Source organism: Myotis brandtii, unplaced genomic scaffold (genome assembly GCF_000412655.1).
Source record: "Myotis brandtii unplaced genomic scaffold, ASM41265v1 scaffold53, whole genome shotgun sequence".
Classification (NCBI taxonomy): domain Eukaryota; kingdom Metazoa; phylum Chordata; class Mammalia; order Chiroptera; family Vespertilionidae; genus Myotis; species Myotis brandtii.
Window position 1 is genome coordinate 1,384,260 of NW_005369942.1, and position 19,774 is coordinate 1,404,033.

A 19,774-nucleotide genomic window follows, 5' to 3' on the forward strand; every position below is an offset into this window, starting at 1 on the left:
GGGAAAGGGTGGGAGTGTTTGGCTGGCGATCTGCTCTTGATCAGGGTGGGAGAGTCTGATTCAGAGTCTGATCAGGGGCAGGCTGGCAAAGGGGAGGGGCCATGAGGTTGGCCGGCTAGCCCCACCCCCTGATCAGGCCGGTTCACTGGCCACAATGGGCGTCATAGCGACTGGTCATTATGGTCATTATGGTCATTATGGTCACTGGCTTTTTATATATATAGATTAAAGCAATCAGAAAAATATGAGTTAAAACTGAATCACTTCAAAAATTTATTCAGTGGCTATTTGTTTAGTACATGTTATGTCCCAGGCTCTACATAAGAACATACAAAAATGAATTGAATGAAGTCCTTTCACAGTTTAATGGGTGAGGCGTAAACACAAATTCTTATAATCTATATATATAAAAGGCTAATATGCTAAGTGTCCTTCCAACCATCCAACTAGTTGCTATGATGTGCACTGACTACCAGGGGGCAGACGTGCAACGCAGGAGTTGCAGTGACGCGCACTGGCCATTTACAAAGAAAGGGAACCGTGGACCTGGCGCCGACAAAGCAATACACAGCTTCTCCCAAGTGGGACACAGGCCCTGCCACCACCCTGGAGTGACACCCCACCAAATCGCAGCCAACGCTGCCGAGACCCCATAGTGCAAAATGTGGCCCACAGCCCGGCCCACCCCGGAAATGGTCGCTGTAGGTAATGACGTCACGTAGCAACACCTGGCTTCCTCTCCCAGCAACTAGCCTCCTTGGAGTTTCTTCAGCCCAGGAACACAACTTGCTTTATAGCCAGGTGCAAACATTTTACACTTTAACCAAATATCTGTGAAGCGTTTTCCTGTGCCTCATCTGATTTGATCCTCACAGAAGTCCTGGAGTAGGTAGATAGGAGACTCGGTAGAATACTATTTTCTTTTCATTATCTGGAAAGTGGAGATTTAGAAAGTTTAGAAACTTGACCCGACCTAAAAGAAGTAAGAAATGGTGGACCTTTGAAAATAACTTCAGGTTTTCTCACTGGGCAGAATGTAGTCAAACACTGCTACAGGTAAATATTTTACCCTTTGTTCTCCCTGCGTGATCTACAATAATAATCTGCTTTGTGTTGTTATTTACTGCTGTGTTGCTGACAATTACCTGAAAGAGAAGTTGGGGTGCTTCACTGGGCTGGAAAAAGTTTAGCTAAATCAGAAAGCAGGTCTAATTAAGCAAGTTTATTTAATATATATTAAAGGCTAAGTTGACTCCCGTATGCACGATACATATAAAGCTCTTGCTGGTGCCAATCGCACGCGTGTGTTTCGATCTGTCATTGCCGATCATGAATTTGGTTGACACTTCTATTATAGAGAAAATGTAAATAGTGATATTAAAATATTTCTTCTAATTTCCTTTCCCTGTGCACGAAACTGTGCACTGGGCCACCAGTATCTGATAAATATAGAATCATGATACAAGGAAACAGACCAGGAAATGCCTACTTGCCAGGAGAAGTCAGGAGAAGCTTTTTGAACAAGGTGACTTCCAAGCAGAAAGATTTGAGGCAGAGAGAACAGCAAGGCAAAGAAAGGAGGGATGTTCTAGGAACAGTGAGTGCCACCACACCTGGTAAGGCTTGAGTGCAGGGCACCCAGAAGGGAGGGGTAGATGAGTCGGGGGCTGTGGGCAAGAAGGAACACATGAATGGTTTTCAGACGAGTTTGGACTTGATTCTAAGGGTTCTGGGGAACCTTTGAAAGACTAAGCAGAGCACGGCTGGCGTGGCTCAGTGGTTGAGCATCAACCTATGAACCAGGAAGTCACGGTTCGATTCCTGGTCAGGGCACATGTCTGGGTTGTGGGCTCAATCCTTAGTAGGGGGCATGCAGGAGGCAGCTGATTGATGATTTTCTCTCATCATTGATGTTTCTATCTCCCTCTCCCTCTTCTTTCCTTTCTGAAATCCATAAACATATATTTAAAAAAGAAAAGAAACCCACCCAGGGGATTCTGGTGCAGTTCCCTTCATCCCTCAGCACTGCTCCTTAAACAAATGAATTGGGGTCAATGAAAGTGGCCATGAGATGGGCTTAAGGACTATGAAGGAGACAGAAACCACAGGCTTGAGAAACAGATGAAGTCCAAGGGAGTGAGGAGAGGACTGTCTAGGGATGGCTTGGTGACTGGTGGATAATAGTACCATACAAAGGAAACCGTTGGAGACGCCTCTGTCAGAGGAGGACCCTGAGTTAAGATTGAAATATATGATTGCAATGTGCCCCTGGAACACCCAGGTGGAGTCACTTTGTAGGCAAATGAAACTATGAACCTGGGGTTCACAGCAGGGTCAGGGCCACCTTTAAGAGTTCAGTAGTTGCAGCTGTGGATAACTAGATCACCCACAAAAAGTCCAAGATAAGAAAAGTGTGAAGGTTGAAATTCCTGTGGGAAAGAGACCAGAGACTTGGTCTGAGAAGGAAAACAAGGAGAGATTGGAGTCTTAAAAGTAAGGGATGGGTTTTCAGAAGGGTTAACAGTGATGTATGCTCCAAGAGGTCAAGGTGGGGACTGAATCCTTTGGAGTTGATAATAGAAGATGGCTTTCAAGTGAAAACGATGCAGGGATTTAAAAGTTCAAATTGGTAGTTACAGAATAGTCGCGGGATGTAAAATACAGCATAGGGAATATAGTCAATAACATTGTAATAACTATGTATGCTGCCAGGCGGGTACTAGATTTATCAGGCTGATCACTTCGTAAGTTATATAAATGTCTAATCACAGGGTTATACATCTGAAACTAATATAATATGGTATGTCAACTGTAATTAAAAAATATATTTAAAAAAAGAAGAAGGTGGCTTTATCTCTGTGTGAATAATTGTAGATAGGCAGATGGTGGTGGAAACCAGATTGTGAAAGGACAATGGGATAAAGAACCAGGCGAGCTGTCTTTTTACTCTTAAGATTGGAGCAACCTCAAAATATACGTTGAGGCAAAGGAGCCAATTATCATAGAAGTTGTAGTGTTCCCCCCCCCCCCCCCCTGGAGACTTCCTGCTTAGCACTGCTGTTTGCCCAGCACTTTCACCAGTTCCTGAGTTGATCAACGTCTGGCTTCAGCTCTCAGAAGTGAAGCTGTATAAGAAGACATGCAAGCTAGAGGGGAAGGAAATCTCTTCTCTTCCTCTTCCTATTAAGGCTACCAATCCTGCTGGACTAGGGCCCCACCCTTCGTTAACAAACAAAATTCAAGCCCGGCTGGTGTGGCTCAGTGGTTGAGGGTCGACCCCTGCACCAAGAGGTTGCCAGTTCAATTCCCATTCAGATCACATGTCCGGGTTTTAGGCTACATCGCCGGTGGGGACTTGCAGGAGGCAGCCGATCTATATTTCCCATTCACCGATGTTTCTATCCCTCTCTCTCCCTCTCCCTTCCTCTTTCTGTAAAAAGCAATAAAAATATTTTTAAAAAAATTCAACTAAATACAATTGAAAATCTAATTGGCGTCATGAACCCAGCAGTTTCCATCTAACAACTAGGATGCTCTGAGGGGTTCTACAAAATGGAAGGCTTTTATAGGAGGAAGGGTGGAGCAAGGGAGAGATTAGGAAAGAAAGGGTTATTTTGGGGTCTGGCTATCTTTTCTTTAAGGGAAGAGAAGGGGAAGGGCTTTATCAAGCAGATTGCCTCTTCTTTCTCTGGGGGATGGAGAGGGCCCATGTGACAGGTTGATATCTTACTGTTGCTTGACCAGAAAATTCCAAACTGGTTGGTTAAGATTACATTTCTGGGAGAGGCTGAAACTGCAATTAGATCAGGTATTAAGTCTAGGTGTGGTGGGCTTTCAGCGAAAATGATGCCATTTTGGGGCTCTGGTTTTCTTGAAACTTCCAAACCTGTAGAGAATTTTTGTGAGTTTAATTGAGCCAAACTGACAACATGTGCTGGGGAGCAAGATCTCAAGTGCTCCTGAAAATAACAGTTTTGTAGCTTCTTTTATTTGACATTAAGGAAGAGACATAAGGAAGATTACAGCAGTGGTTCTCAACCTTGGCTGCACATTAGAATCACCTGGGAATCTTTTTAAAATCCTGATTTCTGGGCCTCATCCTCCAAAAATTCTGTTTCTTTGTTACTAATGTTGTGGCCCCACCCCATCACAAAGAAAACAGAATTTCCAGAGAATGAGGCCCAGAAATCTCAATAAAGTAGTCATCACCTTCTCCAGGTGTGTCCTTTCAAGGTTGTGGTCTCCACATTGGCCGGTGCCAGGGCAGGGTGTCATTAGTTATCATCACAGCTGGTCCTGGCCTCACCAGCCTGGTTTTGCTGCTTTTCTGAGCCTGGAGCTGAAATACAAGTGAGGCCTAGATGTTATCTCTAGGGAGGAAAGGTCAGGGGGTCTAAAACATATGTCAGGGGAGAAAAGGCCACTCTGGCACCAGTTTTGCCTGTTGCTAGGCACTCGGGCTTTGCACCTTGGTGACCTTCTGTATCTGGCTGTAAATTGCTGGGCCTATTTGTTCAGCTGCCTGTCTCAGTATCCCCATTCCAGTTGCCAAGGGATTTTCCTAGCTTCTCTGTCGCAGACGGACAGAAGGGATAAAGGGTCATGTTAAAGAAATGGAGTTTCTGCACCATTACACCATCTATTATTATAGAGTAGATTTGTTTTTTTCTTTCTAAAAATAAATAGAATATGCAATAAGTAAATAAACAAACAAATAAATGGAATATGCAGTGTGTACTCTTCAGAATAATGCTTTTATTTATTTTTTACTTAAAAAATATTTTTATTGATATCAGAGAGGATGGGAGAGGGGGAGAGAGATAGAAACATCAATAATGAGAGAGAATCATTGATTGGCTGCCTCCTGCACACCCCTTGTTGGGGATCGAGCCTGGAACCTGGGCATGTGCCCTTGACTGGAATCAAACCCGGGACTCCTCAGTCTGCAGGCTGATGCTCTATCCACTGAACCAAACTGGCTAGGGCCAGAATAATGCTTTTAGATTCATCCATGTTGTGTGTCTAATTAGTTCCCTCTCTGTCTGGGTAGTGTAGTGTTCAAGGTCAACATTCACCAGAATAAATACGAAGATCTCTCTTTGGTTTTATTAAGCAACTCATGAATCTGAGCAGCCTCCTGTCCAGTAACTAATTTGGAGTTAGATGACTTGTACAAAATGGAAGGATTTATTCAGCAGAAAGAGGGTGAGGCTAAGAAATTAAAGGAGTGGGTTATCTCAGGCAAGGGCACCTTTTCTTGGGGGCAGGTAGAGGGGTCTTAACAGGCAGATCGCCATACTAGTGCTGACCAGGAAATTGTTGACTGATTGGTTTAAAGTCCCACTCCTGGAAAAGGTTGAAATTTAGATTAGTTGCTTGTTGTGGTGTGGTGTTGTGGTGTGGTGATGTGGCTTAGCAAAAGTGACTCCATTTTATCCTGTTGTTTCTTTTTTTAACAGTAGTTTTCCATATATGCTAAAATTGTTTATCTGCTCATCTGTTGTTGGACATTTAGATTGTGTCCAGCTTTGGCTTTTAAGAATAAAGTGCTATAGACATTCATGTGCTCATCTGTGTGTGGACATACGTTTTCATTTCTCTTGGATAAGTGCCTAGGAGTGGAATTGCTGGATTATATGGCAAATGTACATTTATAAAAAAAACACCTGCCAAATGGTTTTTCTCGTGGCTGTTACACAGGAAGACAGAGAGCCTCACTTGGAGAAGGTATGCTAGAGGTTTGTTTTAAAGTAAAATTATTTTCTCTTTTTATTATAAGTAATGCAATACTACAGTCTCATTTTCAGGCATTACATCATTCAAACCAGACAAGACCAACCTCACTCTAGCCACTCCTTCCCCCCAGGTAACTATTACCAACAGTTCCTTTGGAAGGAGACTGCCTCAGGCTCTGGAGAGAAGTCATAGGGCCTGCGCCCCTAGGACAGGAGGTAGAGGAAGTGTCTGAGCTGAACCCCACTGGGGCAGCCTCTTTCTCAGTTGCCCCTGGGCTTGCTAACTGTGAAAAGAGTGCTTTTCCACTTCTGATGAATAATTACGTTTAAAGAAAGGCTGGTTGTTTAGAAACAAATATTCTTTTCCCCTAGAATAAACAGTGATTGAGAAAGATAGGCGGATTATTTCTTCTGGCGCTCATTTTTCTAGACTCGGTTCAAACTATAGCCCACTGGGTACAACTGGGCCGTGAGTTTGACAATGGATAGTTAGCAAACATCTGGATTTTTCTACAACACCTGGAAGATGTGGGTAGAAGCCACCATGTGTTCTGTTTCCAAATGGTAAATTCATCCCAATTTTATCAATTCTGGGGGTGGGACAGAGACACCTTAACTGTAATTCTTAGGACATTGAGCATTTGCCTTTTATAAGAATGAACTTTAGCCTATAGATTCTTGGAGACTTATTTTTCCACAAGGTGATGTGTTGGGTAACTCAGTTTCATGGCTCCTAACTCTGATTTGGGGCAGAGAGTATAAGGATCTCTAAGCACTCATTCATTTGTTCATTCCATAAACACTTATATTGAGCATTCACTGTATTCCAGGCACAGTACTAGGTGCTGGGCATAAAACTGTGAGTGAGGCGGAAAAATGCCCTAGTTGAGGGAGGAGACACAGATAATAAGCCAGCATAATAAATGGGATGCTTATACAGTGTGGTCAGTGCTATGAAGGAAGTAGAGAGGAGAGAGTGAGCAATATTTAAACTGAGACTGAAGGATGAGAATGAGCCTCACTGTGGGAAGAGCTGGGGCAGGGAATTGAGGGTAATGGCCTTGAGGTGGGAGAATCATTTGATGACTTTGAGAGACAGAAGGAGCCGATGTGACAGGAGCCAGATCACAGCTGTCATTTAGAGTTCTGATTTTATTCTAAGAGCAATGGAAATCCATTGGAGAGTAAGCAACAACAAAAAATACATCCTCTGATTTATGTTTTTAATTTTTGGTCAATTGGTACCAGGTTATTGAAATAAATTATGATACATTTGCACAATGGGATGCCTTGTGGTCATTATAAATGACAATTCAGATCTACATTGACATGGAAGGATTTATACCGCATATTGTTGAATGAAAGAGGTGGTTACAGATGGGCATACATAGTACACTTCCGTTTTTTTTATCTTTAATTTCTTTATTGGTTAAGGTATTACAAATGTGTCCTCATCCCCCCCATTAACCCCCAACCTACCCCCCGACTCATGCTCTCATCCCCTTGTTGTCCGTGTCCATAGTACAATTCCATTTAAATAAAATGTATATTTAAATATACACGAGTGTGTAGATAGACAATGTATAGACAGACAGATAGATAAGTAGATGTTTGAAGGGTCTTCACTAGAATGTTAACAGTCTTTGATTGGTTTGATTTACTTTCTTTTTTGGGTGCTATTCTCTATTATTTAGCTTTTTTATTTACTATGAGTATGTTTTATACTTTTAAAAAAAAGTATAAAATCTTTTTTCACTTTGGAACAAAAATAAAAAAGATCAACATATTAAAAAATAAGCAGTATAAAAAGAGTATAATAGGTACAATTCTATACGTAAATTTAATAATTTAGCTGGAAAGGACAATTCCTCAAAAAACCCCCACAAACTATCACAACTTTCCTTGGCTAATGTTGCTCAGTGGTGAGAGTGTCAGCCCATGCACTGAAGGGTCTCAGGTTTGATTCCCAGTCAAGGGCACATACCTCGGGTGAGCATTATAAAAAACAACAACAACAAAAACAAAACCCAACAAACAAACAAACAAAACCTATCACAACTCACCCAATACAAGATAATTTGAATACTTCTATAATTATTAAGGAAGTTGAATTTAAGTACTCCCAAGAAAGAAATCTAGTTAGTTTAGCTAGTTTCACTGGAGAATTCTACCAAATATAATCATAGAGTAGTGAGGGTTAGGACTTGAATGTATGAATTTTGGGGGAAGGGTGAGGACATAATTATAGCCCACAGCATTCCCTAAGACTGGGGACAAAAATACTCACTTCATCTCTCTAATTCAATTATAGCGCTGGAAGTTACAGCCAAAACAATAAGACAGGAAAATAAATAAAAGGCATACAGATGCAAAGGAATAAATAAAATTGTCCCTATTTGCAGGTTATATAATTTTCTTGGTAGAAAATTCCAAGGTATCTCCAGAAAAATAAATAAATTAAAAACTTCCCAGAACTAAATGAATTCAGCAAGGTCACAGGATACAAGATAAACATACAAAAATCAACTGAATTTCTCTATGCCAGCAATGAACATATAGACACTGACATTAAAATCACAATACCATTTATAGTTGTGTTCCTTTTAAAGAAAATACTTGGGTGTAAATTAGGAATTGCACTGCTGGGCATTTATCCCAGAGAAATGAAGACTTGTGTATAAAAATTTGTATGTGACTGTTTATAGCTTTATTAATAATAGCTAAAACTTGGAAACAACCTAGATATTCTCCAAATGGTTAAAGGAACAGTGATATATCCACACTGAATGCTGCTTAGCAATACAAGGAGAGAACTGTTGGTACTCATACGACCTGGGTGAATCTCTAGAGAATGAAACCCCCAAAGATGATATACTGTATGATTTCACTTATCATTCTGTACTGAGAAACATATAGAAAAGGAGAAGAGATTCATGGTTGCCAGGGGTTAAGGAAGGAGGCGGTAGGGGAGGCCACCACGAGGGAGCCTTGCGGTGATGGAGCGGTATCTTGACTGTCAGTGCTGATATCCTGGCTGTGACTTGCGGTCTAGTTTTTCAAGAGGTTACCACTGGGGGAAGTTGGGTAAAGCAGGAGGGAGGGGGGTAAGAGATCAACTGAAGGACTTGTATGCATGCATATAAGCATAACCAATGGACATAAGACACTGGGGGGTAGGGGAGGCCAGGGGATTGTCAAGGGCGGGGAAAAAAAAGGACACATATCTAATATCCTTTGTAATACTTTAAGCAATAAAAAAAAGGAAAAAAAAGAAATACATTAGTTTTGCCCCCTCCTTTCAACCAACAAAAATTTGACATCTATTTATGAACAGAGATGCCCATGTGGGAGTTGTGGGACCTGGCACAACGTACCAAGGAACGTAGGAGAAGGTGCATGCACACCAGTGCATTGGTAATAGATACACTTCAGTAGCCGCTGTGGAGCTGTAGGAGGTTGTGAGCCATGAAAGCCCTTTGTTGACTTGCCCGCAAAGTGCTTGAAAAATACTGACTTGATTGGTCACCTGTATTAAGCACCTTAACTTCTATTGCGTAAAAAAATCTCCCCTTTACCCTCTTTCGTTTTTGATGTCACAATTTGTCTTTTTTTTCTATTGTGTTCATTAATAAATTCTAGCAAAATATATATATAAAAAAAAGAACAAACCGGATCCCTCTGTATTATTTCTTACAACTGCATGCAAATGTGAATGTATCTCAAAATAGGAAGTTCAATTAAAAAAAAAAAAAAAAAGACAAAATTTGCTTGCTCTGTTCTCCAGTTGCCTTTCTTGGCATTTTCCCTGACCTGTTAGGGAGGCCTTGTTCTTATTCTCTTCCTGTGGCCCAGGCACTGTGTGAACATACCAGGAAGTGATTTTGATGACTCTTCTAACTACGTCAAAGGGACCTGCTGTTTGTCAGCCTGTGTGGGAAGTAGCACACACATTTCCTTAGCAGATTTCCCTGATTTGAAGTGATTAAAGTTGACAACAGGGACATTGGTGAATTACAACATGAATTCCCCTGGGGAAAATGAGAGGTTAGAGCTCCGCTAGCATTTCCTAAAACTTGGGGGGGAGGGACTGGGGAAGAAGCCGGTCAACAGCTCTCGGTGGATTGGCAGCATGTTGCAGCCCATGTGCCCCCTTCATCCTCTCCTGGCCCGCCCCTCCCCTGCACTCCCCTCCCTGGAGGATACATTTGAATTTAGGTGGATGCCCTAACATAGCCATCTTTCAGTTCACTCTTGAATTATTTCTTTGTAGTCCTTGCCTCTTTTTTCTTTTCCTATTAGTCTTTGAATTTTTAAAATTAAGGGTTATATATATGTATGCATGCCTGTTTTCATAAGCAAAAGAGGAAAAGGAACTCCTGTCTATTGAGTGCCCATATATTGTGCTAAGCATTTACCTTTGTTATTTAATTCTCTCAGGAAGGGAGGCTCCATTTCCCCCATTTTCTAGGTGAGGAAATTAAAGCTCAGACAGGTTATGTGACTTCTGCAGAAGTCAGACAGCCAGGAAGTGTCCGAGGGAGCACAGCAACACAGGTAGATATCTGCCTTCAATGCCATATCTGTCTATCATCTATTTACCTGTCCCTCTCTCCACCCCTCCCTCTGTCCATCCATCCCAGACAGTAAAAAATCTACCTTCTATATGCTGAACTTTCACTTTCACATGGGTGGTAAGTTAATTCTAAATTCCTGTATTAAGTGCATTTTCTAGGGTGGCAAAGTATGAGTTTTACAGCAAGTTTCTAGTTCAGATGAATGTTAGCAACCTGCCTGACAGTCTTTGATGAGGAAGAGCATACATGGCCAAATGAAAATTTCTCTGTTGATTTGCTTATGTCATGTATACTGATGTGCTATACATCCTAGAATTCCCGCACTGGAATAAACCCAAGTTCAAGCTCTCTAGTTTACAGATCAGGAAACTGAGTCCCGGAGTGATGAATTTGCTCAGCAGTGGAGATCAGGATTAGCACTGAGGTAGATGGTCTCCAGTCCAGTGCTCTGTTGAGGCTAGCATGTTGCTAGAGAAGGAAGGCCGGAGTTACTTTCCATGCTCATAACCTCTTTACCTGGAAGAAAGCCTAGCCTGGTGTTTAAGATCACACACTCTGAAATCATCTGATAAGTGCCTGGTAACTCCTCAAGGCCCATTTCCTCCTTTGTGAACTGAAGTAGTGGTAGTACCAACCTCCCAGCGACTGTGGTGGGGATTAAATGAAATACTACATGTGAGCCCAAATCAGAGCCTAGTGCAGTGATGGCGAACCTTTTGAGCTCGGCGTGTCAGCATTTTGAAAAACCCTAACTTAACTCTGGTGCCGTGTCATATATAGAAATTTTTTGATATTTGCAACCATAGTAAAACAAAGACGTATATTTTTGATATTTATTTTATATATTTAAATGCCATTTAACAAAGAAAAATCAACCAAAAAAAATGAGTTCGCGTGTCACCTCTGACACATGTGTCATAGATTTGCCATCACTGGCCTAGTGCACAGCAAGCACTTGATAAGCTTTAGCTACAATGTTTGTTGTTGTTAATCCTCACCCAAGGATATTTTTTCTAGTGATTCATTATTTTATTTTTTTAATATTGTTATATTTTTAGAGAGAGTGGAAGGAAGGGAGGAAGAGAGGGGGAGAAAGAGAGAGAGAGAAACATAGATGTAAGAGAGACACATCGATTGGTTGCCTCCTGCCTGCACGCCATTCGGGGATTGAACCTGCAGCCCAGGCACACGCCCTTGACTGGGAATCAAACCCGGGATCCTTAGGTACTCGGGCCGATGCTCTAACCACTGACTCATGCTGACCAGGGTGCCATAGCTATGATTTAAGTTAGGTGTTTGAGAGGATGTCATAAAGAGCTGCCAGGTATTTATGGAGATGATTTATTTATAAGACAATGCAGCCATGTGTCTACACCTGTGCAGCCTCTGACATGCACTGGCTGTGTGACCTTTGGAAAGTCACATAATCTGTCTGAGCTTTATTTGTCATATAGATAATGGGGGAAATTGCCCAGCCAGTGTGGCTCAGTGGTTGAGTGTCGACCTATGAACCAATAGATCATGGTTGGATTCCTGGTCAGGGCACATGCCCGGGTTGAGGCCTCGATCCCCAGGGGGTAGCGTGCAGGAGGCAGCCGATCAGTGATTCTCATCATTGATGTTTCTATTTCTCTCTCCCTCTCTGAAATCAATAAAAATATATTTAAAAAAGAAAAGAAAATGGGGGAAATAGTTCCTACTTTGCACAGAGAATTAAATAACAAAGGTAAAAATGCTTAGCACAACACATTGGCACTCACTAGACAGAGTTCCTTTCCCCTTTTGCTATTGAAACAGCTCTGAAGCTTCTGGTTTGCAGTGTTGTCTTTGGCTGCCAGGTGGCTACAGGGCTCAGTCACCATGGATGTGGCCATCATTTAACCTGGAACAAAGTGGCTCTGAAACTCATTTGTCTAACCTGGACTCAGACCACCATGCTTTAGGACGTAATTAACGTGTTCTTCATTGTTTGAATACTTCAGGGGAACCAGGTGCCGCCTCCGGGAAAGCGTGGGGCTGTAGAGTGTTATGAGGCAACCCGTAAGAGACGACCACTAGAGCCAAAGGGTAGAATTTAGGAGCCTTTATTAGCTGGCCAGCGACTGCAGTTACAGCACCCCGCCGTAGCAAGGACTGAACTGCAGCCCCGACCAGATGTAGAAGTAAGCTTTTATTCACAAAAACCACAAAAACGGTTGGCTAAACACACACAAAGTTCGTCGCTCCATTTCTCAACACAGGTCACAGACTCATACCTTAGAAAGGTCACAGGTTACAGACTCATACCCCCGAAAGGTCACAGGCTCATACCTTAGAAAGGTTAGGCTCTTCACCCCTGGCTAAACTGTGACCTGCTTGTAAAAAATGTTAAGAGAGAGCTGTGGTCTTTGCAACAGAGCCAGTCCTGCTTTCCAGGTACAGAGGAATTTGCTTTCTAAAACCAGTAAGATCACAATCAATGGGATGTTCACATTACAATCAATAAGGCATTCAATCGAATGGGATGATTTATATAATTCAGAAAATCAAAATAACTTTTCTATTGTTAAGCCAAACAGCAGGGTTAGAGTTAAACTATAGTTTCTGCCTGAGATGATTGCTACCATACTTCATAGAGGACCGGTCACAGCTCTGGGCTCATAAAACCGTGGGCAGGAATGACAGTGCTGTGTCCTAGCTGTGGGCTCTGGGGTAAGGTTGCCAGTCACGGTTTCTCATTCAGGGATGAGAGCAAAAAACACAGCCCTTGGAGGGCTGATGTGAGGATCAAACTATACATTACACAGGAAAGTAATGATAGCTACTATTTATTGAGGACTGACGTGCCACACATTGTTTTAAATAATTCAGGTAATTGCCACAACAATCCTATGAGGTAGGTACAATCACCATCATTGTTTGGATTAAAAACATAGGCCCCGAGAATTTACACAGCTAGCTAAGGGGTGGAATCTGGGTTTAAACCTGGGCATTGTGGCTCCAAAGCCCAAGCCATTAGCTGCCAAGCTTTACTGCTACGTGCACACAGAGTAGGTAATAAAGAAATGTTAGTTTCCCCTCCTTTCACTTAAGATAGGCTTCTTCCATTGGAAGCCATTTTCTAAGTGGGGGAATTTAGTGTCCCTCACATCACAAGGAACGAATCCAGGAAATAGCTAATTGATGGTGAGCTAGCCCTGGCTGGGTAGCTCAGTTAAATTAGAGTCATGGTCAATATACCAAGGTTGTGGGTTCGATCCCCAGTCAGGGCACATACAAGAAGCCTCCAACGAATGCACCAACAACAATCGATGTTTCTCTTTCTCTCTCTACCCTCACGCTAAAATCAATACATTTTTTTAAAAAGTAAAATAAAACAGGGACAGCTAACCAAGAAAGCAGTCCTTATAGATGCTGAAGAAACCTGTCACTTGAAGCCACGCATTTGGCTCAGGGGGCACGGATTATATCTTTGTTTTAAGAGGTGAACAGTTTTCATAACTTGATACTTAATGTTCATTTTTTCTGTTCTGTACCTTCAACTGCAGAATTCACCTGTTTGTTAAAATTATGCCAGCTTGAGAGGTTTTTATTGGCCACTATTTAATGATTAGCCACAAATATTCTGCCGAAAGGGTCTCAGATGCCTGGCACGTGGGAGAAAACAGTGTATCTCGCACTTTCATTGTGTGTTTGGTAGTGACAGGGTCTTGGTTTTCACACTCCACTCTGAATAAATACTATTTTTAGACTATCCTTCTCTCTGAAATATACAGGGTGGGGCACAAGTGGGTATACAGTTGTGAATACGTGAAACAGAGTTTATTCTTGTATTTTTAAAAATTAATTATTGTATTCTTTCCCATACGAACAACTGTAAATCTACTTTTGCCCCACCCTGTATTGTGTCCACTTCGAGAGAAGTGGGTTTGTAGCCATGCTGAGGGCTGATGGGCTTAGTCAGTCTTCAGCAGTTATGAAATACCTATCTGCCCCACACCATCCCCACCTCTGTCCAGAGTCACATCATGACTCTGTCCATCCCCACCTCTGTCCAGAGTCACATCATGACTCTGTCCATCCCCGCCTCCGTCCAGAAATCACATCATAACTGTCCATCCCCACCTCCGTCCAGAGTCACATCATGACTCTGCCAGGCGCTGTAAGTCATGAAGCGTCCCTGGCTGTAATTTTCAGGCCTGTGCAAGGGCTGGTCCCGGAAAGCCTTGCCTTTAAGTCCCCTGTAGCTGTGGTAGGATGGGTGCAGGAGGAGGGTCTCATCCCCCCTGAGCCACTCAGGCATTCAATGTTGGCTCTGGATTTGACAGGAGTCCAAGATTGAGACTTAGTTGTGTTGCCCTTAAATGCACACAGGCCTGGGTTGACAGGAAGGCCCATTTGGTAGGCCCTACAGGGGTCTATTGACATGAGCCACCAGGGAGGCTCTGGCAAAGGGTATGGAGGCGCACGAGCTTGATCTAAGCCTTTGCTTCCAGACGCGGGGGAGAGGTTTGCCTTTTCTGCCAACCCTGAAGGACACCAGTGTTGAGTCCTAGGGAGCAGGGTTGGGAGAAAAAAGTAAGAGAATAGTTTGACTAAAGCCTCCATGACTGGGACCCACGGATCAGGTATGACAGCTCCAAGGTGGGCCTGAGGCACGCAGAGGCCTTGGCAGCACATTGCGCAGGGAGCCAGCACCCAACAGGGACAAAGTGTGAGATGCCTAAGGAGGGTGGACAGGACTCAAGCGTGAGCACGTGGCAGACACTCCCTCAGACCCCTAGAACCCTGGAGGAGGAGGTCCTGAATTGAGTTTGAATGACCCACACCAGGGAGTGAGGTAGATTGGATGAAATAGTTTTGATATGATTACACTGATGCTGTCTGTACTCCCAGGTTGGTATTGTGAAGAAAAGATGGGTTAGGATGTGCTTTTAGCATGCGTCTTATCCCTAGAACAGGGGTGGGGAACCTTTTTTACTGCCAAGGGCCATTTGGATATTTATAACATTATTCGAGGGCCTTACAAAATTATCAACTTAAAAATTAGCCTGCTAACAGACTGTCAATCTCAGTCGGAAGGCAGGAGTGAGTGGGAAGAGATCAATCAAAGAACTTGTATGTATATATGCATCACCCATGGACACAGACAATAGGGTGGTGAAAGCCTGGGAGGGGGGAGTAGAAGGGGTGCATGTGGGGGAAAAGGAGACATATGTACTTTCAAAAATAAAGATTAAAAATTAGCCTGCTACATTTGGTCAAACATTTAATTAACTCTCCCCTAAGGCCTTGGTAGGGCCAGACCAAATGGAGCTGGAAGTTCCCCACTCCTGTCCTAGGGACATCATTTATGAACCCTTAATCTAATGGAGGAGACAGCTCACAGATGTTAATTGCACAGTCCCACAAATATGTTAGTCACTTTAAATTGTGATAAGTCTTCAAATTGTGACAAGTACGGGGTGCCCCGCAGGTGTATAACGGAGAACCTGATCGGGCGTGAGGATGAGTGGATAATAAGTAAATGTTTCCCTGAAGAAGTGATGTTTGCATTGGTGTGTGTGTGTGTGTGTGTGTGTGTGTGTGCACGCCCCTCAGGTGTGAAGAGGTTAACTAAAAGACAAACTTTATTTGCAGAAACCTTTACCTAACCACAACACTCAGGAGATGTTTCTTCTCTGATTTGCAACACAGAGTTGCATTTCTGAAAGCAGAAGTTAGTGCTCGGAGGGTATGTCTTGCACGGTTGGTCAGCTTTGCCTTTCAGGGCATGTGAACCAGAGGGCACCCGACAACCTTTACTCTTCTCATGACTCAGTCGCCAACAAGCTGCATGATTTTAAGCAGATTTTATAACTTCCATTTTTCTACATGTTGGGGAGGACAGAGAAAGGAGTGGAGTCTCCCAGGTGATCTCTACATTTCCTTCTGGTGCTTAAAAAAAATCTAATAGCAGCTCTTAAAGAGCACCCTGACATTCAGTTTTAGAGAAAGGGCTTTTCCTTTCGATTTCATAATTCCCCAGAAGTGTCCAACCTTTCCCATTGACTCTCAGCATAGGCCTTAGGAGAGTAGAGTTTATTTTGCTATCAGGTGAGGTTGCATTATTTTATTGAACACATGTTGCCATTCATTATTGAACACCTGGCCCAGGTGCTGAGTATTCGGAGGAGAACAGGATGTATTATCACCCCACCAAGCGCCCCAGTCCACTGTCAACGTAGAGGACAACCATGTCACCAGGTAATTGCAACATGTAGTGATAAATGCATTGCGGAGATATGAAGAAGGCATTACACCTAATGAACGTGTAAGAGTAAAATAGGGGGTTTCACTTGGAGATGGAACAAATAGGTGTGTAAAACCTAGTGGATGCTTAGTAAATGGATATGGCTGAACAAATGAATGAACTATATTGCTGTTGTTCCAACTTCAAATGGTGAGATGGCTGATTCTGAAGCCCCCCTCCCCCTTATTGTTCTTCCATGTCATAAAAGAAAAAAATGTAATAATGGTTGTGAATGTTATGATTACAAAGAGCAAGCAGGCTGCCGAGCACATTCACCTGGGTAATGTTTACCTGCACTAGATGTTTTTTCCTAACTTTTCATTAGGTGATTGTTTCTACCATTAATCTTTCTACCGAGAGACTGGAAAGACTGCCCGTGGCCATTTTCATCTTATTGTGTTAAATCTTAGAAAGGAATGGTTCCTTGTCTAGAACACAGAGACAGGTAGGAGCCGAAAACCTGGGGTAGAGAAATTCAATAAAAGTTTCCTCCCCAGGATGGGAGCCCCAGAGGGGGTGTTTCGAGTCTGTGAAATGATACCATCATTTCTGAGCTGCAGAGAAGTGAAGTTGAAAGAGTGAAGCTTTCCCCTTTCCCTTTAATTTGCTCTGAACACTCGCTATAGTAAAAAAAAATGCGATTGGAAGCCCTAAGTGCAAATCATCAACTTCAGAAGAAAAATGTTACTTTTATGCTGTCCATTAAAACATTTACCTCCTCCATATGCTCCAGCACTTGCCAGAGAAAGAGGAATTTGCCCAATGAAACTTGGGAGCACATTTCTGAGAAATTGTTTTCCATAAATCTTGCAAATTACTGCACTCAAATATTCTAGGTTGTAGCCAGACCGACCTCTGGGGAGTGATTATCTGGGAAATAACCATGAAGAGCAATAAGATCTTGCACAGATCTGACTAGCAACACCAGGATGTGACCTTTTTGTGCAGGAGGCATTCATGTGGGCCGCCTGGGTTGCCAGGAGCTCTGTAATTAATGGGGCACCAGAGAACGGGTTCTTCTCCATGAGCTGCTAATTAGCCCTCCTGGAGACACATATCCCCAACCACATCCAGGCTGTCATCTTCCCACTCCTGCTTGCTGAGCGGGAATCAGATGAACAGGCGAGGGGGCGTGGCTGTCTAAATCCCAATACCACATCTCCAAGTCCTGTCTTTTCTCCCCGAGTGGTCCCACTTGAGGGTTACGATGGTGCTGGAGTAACACAGTTTCTGCATTCCCTTTTGGGGGGAGATGCATGGTTTCATTAGCAATATCATGAGTATCAAATATTTTGAATGGATTTGGACTCACAGATTGTTTTGCTTCCTTTTTACCTGTATGTTTGGGCAGGTAGTGTGATGGAGAACACCACTGATGCAGGTGCTGGGGGGGTGGGGTGGGGGTGAGGGTGGGTGTCCAGCAACCCGAGCACCTGTGACCCACTGTGGGTTCTTGGCTCCATGCAGGAAAGAATCCAAATGTGAGCCAGCATAGAGTTTAAAGTGAAAGTGAGTTTATTAGTGAGGTCCCGAGACAGAGAGTAGGTACTTCACAGACAGAGCAGCCCCCTCTTAATCAGAAATTGCTTCCTTTATTGAGGTTTATTTAATGGGGTGGGGGAGAGATAGGCATTCAATGATGGGGAGGAATATTCAGGATCTTTCTGGGGAAAGGGGTGGAGACTTCTCAGAAGAGCTCCATCTGCCACTTTGTGTCCTGATATGGGCTTTCTGTTTCTGACCAGGGCATCCTGGGGTGTGTCGTTTTGCATGCTATGTATTACAATGAGCATATAATGGGGCTAGGGGTTATCATAAGGTGAAATTGGTGGCCATGTTGGATTGAGCTGGTCTTTGCCAGTGTTAAGCCATAAATGAGCCAGAGGTGGGGTTTGGGGGGAGTGGTCTTACTATCTTCTTGACAGTTCCTGTAGCTTTATTGAGTGCAGCTGGTTGGCCACATACCCTATCTCACTACCACCTATAGTCAGGGGAGGTAGAAACCTACCTTCAGGGTGGCCTTGCAGGGCTGTGCAGGTTGAGCTCTGCACAAGGATGCCAGCTGAAGGGCAAGCAGAGCCTGAAATCCAGCCCACTGCCCAGCATGTGTCTTTGTGCATGTTAGAGCCCAGCAATTCTGAACTCAGATCGACTTTCTAAACTGATAGTGGCCTGACCTTTTATATCCTGGAAACCAGCTTTATCACTTACCAGCCAGCAGGCATGGAAGCCTTGGGAGAATATGAAGGTAGAAGCAAACCTTTTAAAACCAAAGATTAAGTTGGATACTAGGTTATGGTGTGATTGATATTTGCTGGAGAAAGAGTCATTCGCCCTAGTACACCATGCCATGTTTCACTTCTCCTGTTCACTATCAAGGTCTATAAGTAAGTAGATGGGATTATTTGTCCACAGTCTCAGCATTACAGTTAACTTTTGGTTAAAAACTTACAGGGCCCGAGTACTATTTGACAAATTATGAAGCTTCAGTGCTATAAGCAACAGCATTTGGCAGTCAAGAGATGCTGACATATCTCCCAGGAGACCAGGAAGGTCTGGTTCACCTGGGTAAAGGTTGCGTGGTAACTGATGTTTACCATCGGTGGCTGCAGTTCTGCTGAGTCAGCCTTCTCGGACCAGCACCGTGTCCTTGGCAGTGGTGCGCTGGAAGTGCTGTGGGCTTTAGAGGCAGAGGCTCAGCTCAGCCCTCTCCAGTGGGGGAACTTCAGTTGTATTCCTGACCTTCTGAGCTTCAACTCCCTCATCTGTAAAATGCCTTCTTCCCATAGTGTTAGAATTAAATAAAATATGCAAAGCATCTAGCATGGAGCCTGGACAGCATCGTAGGTTCTCAATAAATGTTAGTTTTCCCCTCCCCCCCTCAAACATCTTCGACGATGTCTTTATTAGTTTCCTTGGACTGCCATAACAGAGTTCCAAAAATTGGGTGGCTTAAAACAACAGATATTTATTCTTACAGTTCTAGAAGCCAGAAGTCCAAACGCAAGGTGTTGGCGAGGCCCTACTCCCTCTGAAACCCCTAGGGAGGCTCCTCCCTGGCCTCTCCCAGCAGCTGCTAACCTCAGGTGTTCCTTGGCTCGAAGCAGCGTCACTTCATCTCATCGCCTTCTTCCTCATGTGTCTCTGCCTTCACATGATGTTCCCTTTGTGTGTCTGTGTACAGATTTCTCTCT